The sequence below is a fragment of the Oncorhynchus masou genome, chromosome 30 (assembly GCF_036934945.1).
Source record: "Oncorhynchus masou masou isolate Uvic2021 chromosome 30, UVic_Omas_1.1, whole genome shotgun sequence".
Taxonomy (NCBI): Eukaryota; Metazoa; Chordata; class Actinopteri; order Salmoniformes; family Salmonidae; genus Oncorhynchus; species Oncorhynchus masou.
Window position 1 is genome coordinate 57,845,423 of NC_088241.1, and position 7,500 is coordinate 57,852,922.

The following is a 7,500-nucleotide window of genomic DNA, read 5'->3' on the forward strand; positions in this document are numbered from 1 at the left end:
CTCTCTCTGTCTCTCTCTCTGTGTCTCTCTCTGTGTCTCTCTGTCTCTCTGTGTCTCTCTGTGTGTCTCTCTCTGTGTCTCTCTGTGTCTCTCTGTGTCTCTCTCTCTCTGTGTCTCTCTGTCTCTCTCTGTGTCTCTGTGTCTCTCTGTGTCTCTCTCTGTGTCTCTCTCTGTCTCTCTCTGTGTCTCTCTCTCTCTGTGTCTCTCTGTGTCTCTCTCTCTCTGTGTCTCTCTGTGTCTCTCTGTCTCTCTCTCTCTGTCTCTCTCTCTGTCTCTCTGTCTCTCTCTGTGTCTCTCTCTGTGTCTCTCTCTGTGTCTCTCTCTGTCTCTCTCTGTGTCTCTCTCTCTCTGTGTCTCTCTGTGTCTCTCTCTCTCTGTGTCTCTCTCTGTGTCTCTCTGTGTCTCTCTGTCTCTCTCTCTCTGTCTCTCTCTCTGTCTCTCTGTCTCTCTGTGTGTCTCTCTGTGTCTCTCTCTGTGTCTCTCTGTGTCTCTCTGTCTCTCTGTGTCTCTATCTGTCTCTCTCTGTCTCTCTCTGTCTCTCTGTGTCTCTCTGTGTCTCTCTGTGTGTCTCTGTGTGTCTCTGTGTCTCTCTGTGTCTCTCTGTGTCTCTCTGTGTCTCTCTGTGTGTCTCTGTGTCTCTCTCTGTGTCTCTCTGTGTCTCTCTGTGTCTCTCTGTGTCTCTCTGTGTCTCTCTCTCTGTGTGTCTCTGTCTCTCTGTGTCTCTCTGTGTCTCTCTGTGTCTCTGTGTCTCTCTGTGTCTCTGTGTCTCTCTGTGTCTCTCTGTGTTCTCTCTGTGTCTCTGTGTCTCTGTGTCTCTCTGTGTCTCTCTCTGTGTCTCTGTCTCTCTGTGTCTCTCTGTGTCTCTGTGTCTCTCTGTCTCTCTGTCTCTCTGTCTCTGTCTCTCTGTGTCTCTGTGTCTCTCTGTGTCTCTCTGTGTCTCTCTCTGTGTCTCTCTCTGTGTCTCTCTCTCTCTGTGTCTCTCTCTCTCTGTGTCTCTCTCTCTCTGTGTCTCTCTGTGTCTCTCTGTGTCTCTCTGTCTCTCTGTGTCTCTCTGTGTCTCTGTGTCTCTCTGTGTCTCTCTGTGTCTCTGTGTCTCTGTGTCTCTGTGTCTCTGTGTCTCTGTGTCTCTGTGTCTCTCTGTGTCTCTCTGTGTCTCTCTGTGTCTCTCTGTGTCTCTCTGTGTCTCTCTGTGTCTCTGTGTCTCTCTGTGTCTCTCTGTCTCTCTGTGTCTCTCTCTCTGTGTCTCTCTGTGTCTCTCTGTGTCTCTCTGTCTCTCTGTGTCTCTCTCTGTGTCTCTGTGTCTCTCTGTGTCTCTCTCTCTCTCTGTGTCTCTGTCTCTCTGTCTCTCTGTCTCTCTGTCTCTCTGTCTCTCTGTGTCTCTCTGTGTCTCTCTGTGTCTCTCTGTGTCTCTCTCTGTGTCTCTCTCTGTGTCTCTCTCTGTGTCTCTCTCTGTGTCTCTCTCTGTGTCTCTCTCTGTGTCTCTCTGTGTGTCTCTCTGTCTCTCTGTGTGTCTCTCTGTGTCTCTCTGTGTCTCTCTGTGTCTCTCTGTGTCTCTCTGTCTCTCTCTGTGTCTCTGTCTCTCTCTGTCTCTCTCTGTCTCTTTCAATTCTCTCTCTGTCTCTTTCAATTCTCTCTCTCTTTCTGTCTCTTTCAATTATCTCTCTCTTTCTGTGTCTTTCAATTGAATTCTCTCTCTCTGTGTCTCTCTCTCTCTCTCTGTGTGTGTCTCTCTCTCTCTACATTTACATTTACATTTAAGTCATTTGGCAGATGCTCTTATCCAGAGCGACTTACAAATTGGTGAATTCACCTTATGACATCCAGTGGAACAGCCACTTTACAATAGTGCATCTAAATCATTTCTGGGGGGTGAGAAGGATTACTTTATCCTATCCTAGGTATTCCTTAAAGAGGTGGGGTTTCAGGTGTCTCCGGAAGGTGGTGATTGACTCCGCTGTCCTGGCGTCGTGAGGGAGTTTGTTCCACCATTGGGGGGCCAGAGCAGCGAACAGTTTTGACTGGGCTGAGCGGGAACTGTACTTCCTCAGTGGTAGGGAGGCGAGCAGGCCAGAGGTGGATGAACGCAGTGCCCTTGTTTGGGTGTAGGGCCTGATCAGAGCCTGGAGGTACTGCGGTGCCGTTCCCCTCACAGCTCCGTAGGCAAGCACCATGGTCTTGTAGCGGATGCGAGCTTCAACTGGAAGCCAGTGGAGAGAGCGGAGGAGCGGGGTGACGTGAGAGAACTTGGGAAAGTTGAACACCAGACGGGCTGCGGCGTTCTGGATGAGTTGTTGGGGTTTAATGGCACAGGCAGGGAGCCCAGCCAACAGCGAGTTGCAGTAATCCAGACGGGAGATGACAAGTGCCTGGATTAGGACCTGCGCCGCTTCCTGTGTGAGTCAGGGTCGTACTCTGCGGATGTTGTAGAGCATGAACCTACAGGAACGGGCCACCGCCTTGATGTTAGTTGAGAACGACAGGGTGTTGTCCAGGATCACGCCAAGGTTCTTAGCGCTCTGGGAGGAGGACACAATGGAGTTGTCAACCGTGATGGCGAGATCATGGAACGGGCAGTCCTTCCCCGGGAGGAAGAGCAGCTCCGTCTTGCCGAGGTTCAGCTTGAGGTGGTGATCCGTCATCCACACTGATATGTCTGCCAGACATGCAGAGATGCGATTCGCCACCTGGTCATCAGAAGGGGGAAAGGAGAAGATTAATTGTGTGTCGTCTGCATAGCAATGATAGGAGAGACCATGTGAGGTTATGACAGAGCCAAGTGACTTGGTGTATAGCGAGAATAGGAGAGGGCCTAGAACAGAGCCCTGGGGGACACCAGTGGTGAGAGCGCGTGGCGAGGAGACAGATTCTCGCCACGCCACCAGGTAGGAGCGACCTGTCAGGTAGGACGCAATCTTAGCGTGGGCCGCGCCGGAGATGCCCAACTCGGAGAGGGTGGAGAGGAGGATCTGATGGTTCACAGTATCGAAGGCAGCCGATAGGTCTAGAAGGATGAGAGCAGAGGAGAGAGAGTTAGCTTTAGCAGTGCGGAGCGCCTCCGTGATACAGAGAAGAGCAGTCTCAGTTGAATGACTAGTCTCTTGAAACCTGACTGATTTGGATCAAGAAGGTCATTCTGAGAGAGATAGCGGGAGAGCTGGCCAAGGACGGCACGGCACATTCAAGAGTTTTGGAGAGAAAAGAAAGAAGGGATACTGGTCTGTAGTTGTTGACATCGGAGGGATCGAGTGTAGGTTTTTTCAGAAGGGGTGCAACTCTCGCTCTCTTGAAGACGGAAGGGACGTAGCCAGCGGTCAGGGATGAGTTGATGAGCGAGGTGAGGTAAGGGAGAAGGTCTCCGGAAATGGTCTGGAGAAGAGAGGAGGGGATAGGGTCAAGCGGGCAGGTTGTTGGGCGGCCGGCCGTCACAAGAAGCGAGATTTCATCTGGAGAGAGAGGGGAGAAAGAGGTCAGAGCACAGGGTAGGGCAGTGTGAGCAGAACCAGCGGTGTCGTTTGACTTAGCAAACGAGGATCGGATGTCGTCGACCTTCTTTTCAAAGTGGTTGACGAAGTCATCTGCAGAGAGGGAGGAGGGGGAGGGGGAGGAGGATTCAGGAGGGAGGAGAAGGTGGCAAAGAGCTTCCTAGGGTTAGAGGCAGATGCTTGGAATTTAGAGTGGTAGAAAGTGGCTTTAGCAGCAGAGACAGAGGAGGAAAATGTAGAGAGGAGGGAGTGAAAGGATGCCAGGTCCGCAGGGAGGCGAGTTTTCCTCCGTTTCCGCTCGGCTGCCCGGAGCTCTGTTCTGTGAGCTCGCAATGAGTCGTCGAGCCACGGAGCGGGGAGGAGGACCGAGCCGGCCTGGAGGATAGGGGACATAGAGAGTCAAAGGATGCAGAAAGGGAAGAGAGGAGGGTTGAGGAGGCAGAATCAGGAGATAGGTTGGAGAAGGTATGAGCAGAGGGAAGAGATGATAGGATGGAAGAGGAGAGAGTAGCGGGGGAGAGAGAGCGAAGGTTGGGACGGCGCGATACCATCCAAGTAGGGGCAGTGTGGGAAGTGTTGGATGAGAGCGAGAGGGAAAAGGATACAAGGTAGTGGTCGGAGACTTGGAGGGGAGTTGCAATGAGGTTAGTGGAAGAACAGCATCTAGTAAAGATGAGGTTGAGCGTATTGCCTGCCTTGTGAGTAGGGGGGAAGGTGAGAGGGTGAGGTCAAAAAGCGGAGAGGAGTGGAAAGAAGGAGGCAGAGAGGAATGAGTCAAAGGTAGACGTGGGGGGGTTAAAGTCGCCCAGGACTGTGAGAGGTGAGCCGTCCTCAGGAAAGGAGCTTATCAAGGCATCAAGCTCATTGATGAAGTCTCCGAGGGAACCTGGAGGGCGATAAATGATAAGGATGTTAAGCTTGAAAGGGCTGGTAACTGTGACAGCATGGAATTCAAAGGAGGCGATAGACAGATGGGTAAGGGGAGAAAGAGAGAATGACCACTTGGGAGAGATGAGGATCCCGGTGCCACCACCCCGCTGACCAGAACTTCGGGGTGTGCGAGAACACGTGGGCGGATGAAGAGAGAGCAGTAGGAGTAGCAGTGTTATCTGTGTCTCTCTCGTGATCCATGTTTCCGTCAGTGCCAAGAAGTCGAGGGACTGGAGGGAGGCATAGGCTGAGATGAACTCTGCCTTGTTGGCCGCAGATCGGCAGTTCCAGAGGCTACCGGAGACCTGGAACTCCACGTGGGTCGTGCGCGCTGGGACCACCAGATTAGGTGGCCGCGGCCACGCTGGTGTGGAGCGTTTGTATGGTCTGTGCAGAGAGGAGAGAACAGGGATAGATAGACACATAGTTGACAGGCTACAGAAGAGGCTACGCTAATGCAAAGGAGATTGGAATGACAAGTGGACTACACGTCTCGAATGTTCAGAAAGTTAAGCTTACGTAGCAAGAATCTTATTGACTAAAATGATTGAAATGATACAGTACTGCTGGAGTAGGCTAGCTGGCAGTGGCTGCGTTGTTGACTTTGTAAGCTAGCTGGCAGTGGCTGCGTTGTTGACACTACACTAATCAAGTCGTTCCGTCGAGTGTAATAGTTTCTACAGTGCTGCTATTCGGGGGCTAGCTGGCTAGCTAGCAGTGTTGATTACGTTACGTTACGTTAAAAGAACGACAATAGCTGGCTAGCTAACCTAGAAAATCGCTCTAGATTACACAATTGTCTTAGATACAAAGACGGCTATGTAGCTAGCTAGCTACGATCAAAGAAATCAAACCGTTGTACTGTAATGAAGTGAAATGAAAATGTGATACTACCTGTGGAGCGAAGCGGAATGTTGACCGGGTTGTTGAAGTTCTATTCGGTAGACGTTGGCTAGCTGTTGGCTAGCTAGCTAGCAGTATCTCCTACGTTAAGGACGACAAATAGCTGGCTAGCTAACCTCGGTAAATTAAGATAATCACTCTAAGTCTACACACTATGAACTACACAATTATCCTGGATACGAAGACAGCAAAGACAACTATGTAGCTAGCTAACACTACACTAATCAAGTCGTTCAGTTGAGTGTAATAGTTTCTCTCTCTGTGTCTCTGTCTCTGTCTCTCTCTCTTTCAATTGTCTCTCTCTTTCAATTCTGTCTCTCTTTCTCTCTTTCAATTGAATTCTCTCTCTCTGTCTCTCTCTCTCTCTCTCTCTCTCTCTCTCTGTCTCTCTCTCTCTCTCTGTGTCTCTCTCTCTCTGTGTGTCTCTCTCTCTCTGTGTGTCTCTCTCTCTCTCTGTCTCTCTCTCTCTCTCTCAAATTCAAGTTCAAATTCAAGCTGCTTTATTGGCATGAAAATCATTGTGTCAATATTGCCAAAGCAACAATGTATACAATATACATTGTAACAAAATTCTAAATGATAGCAAATATAAAAGTGTAGTAAATAATAATACAAAATTAAATACAAAAATAATAATAATTACAGTAATAACAATAATAGCAATAACAATTAAGTTACTGCTTACTATGCAGATGTTATTATTCAGTGTCCCTCAGGCTATGGCAGGAAAATACATATTTGGCTGCAAGAGGAGCCATTGCTCCTTCGCCCATGAGTATTCTTAGTTTTTCCTCTGGGTTCAATTTGTAAAAATTTGGAATATGTTTAGTAATTTCTGTGAATAATGAATCTCTTTGTGAGGAATATTTATCACAGTAAAGGAGAAAGTGCATCTCTGTCTCTACCTCCCCTGTTATGCAGTGACCACATACACGCTCCTCTTTGGGTAGCCATGTCTTTTTATGTCTGCCGGTTTCTATTGCCAATCGGTGGTCACTCAGCCTGTACTTGGTAAGGATCTGTCTCTGCTTCGTATCTCTGACAGAGTAGAGATAATCAGCCAATTCATATTCTCTGTTTAGGGTCAGATAGCAATTTAGTCGGCTTTGGGATTTTGTTTCATTTTTCCAATGTTGTAAATATGATTCCTTTGATTGGTTCATGATTTTGCTTATTGGAATTCTTTCTTTTGAAGCAGTGCTGGTGTCAGCTTGGTTGGTGAGGTCCAACACCAGCTGACTAAGAGGGCTCGTTTCTGGGCTCAGCTCTTGGGTTTGAAGTGATTTAAATTGCAGACTTGAATTTGGACTTGAATTCAGATGTAGCCAAAATTTTAATGATCTTTTCTGTATTTTCATTATTACTGGAAAACGGCCCAATTCTGCCCTACATTTACATTTACATTTAAGTCATTTGGCAGACGCTCTTATCCAGAGCGACATGCATTAGTTGGTGTATTTCTCTGGACTTGTAGGATTTTCCGACAGAATTCTGCATGTAGTGCTTCAATTGGATGTTTGTCCCACATTTTAAAGTCCAGTTTATTGAGTGGCCCCCAAACCTCACTTCCATAAAGAGCTATTGGTAGGATTACACTGTCAAATATTTTAGTCCAAATTCTAATTGGGATGTTGATTTTGAATAATTTAATTTTTATTGCATACATTGCTCTGCGGGCTTTTTCTTTGAGTGCATTCACTGCCATATTAAAGTTTCCCGATGCAGATATGGTCAGACCAAGATAGGTGTAATTTTTTGTGTGTTCAATTAAGGTGTTGTTCAGGGTGAATTTATATTTGTGTTTCTGACATCTGTTTTTTTTTTTTGAAAATCATGATTTTAGTTTTTTGGAAATTTACTGCCAGGGCCCAATTATGGCAATATTGCTCCAGAATATTAATTTTCTGTTGAAGACCTTCTTTGGTTGGTGTGTGTCTCTCTGTCTGTGTGTGTGTCTCTCTGTCTGTGTGTGTCTCTCTGTCTGTGTGTGTCTCTCTCTCTGTGTGTCTCTCTCTCTGTGTGTCTCTCTCTCTGTGTGTCTCTCTCTCTGTGTGTCTCTCACTCTGTGTGTCTCTCTCTGTGTGTCTCTCTCTCTGTGTGTCTCTCTCTCTCTGTGTCTCTCTCTCTGTGTGTCTCTCTCTCTGTGTGTCTCTCTCTCTGTGTGTCTCTCTCTCTCTGTGTGTCT

The 7,500-nt window shown here is 47.9% G+C and overlaps 1 protein-coding gene across 1 annotated transcript in view; it reads left to right on the plus strand.

The window, feature by feature from the left end:
* Positions 1-7,500, plus strand: part of LOC135521673 (histone-lysine N-methyltransferase 2C-like) — a 262,868-nt gene that overhangs the window by 47,033 nt on the left and 208,335 nt on the right.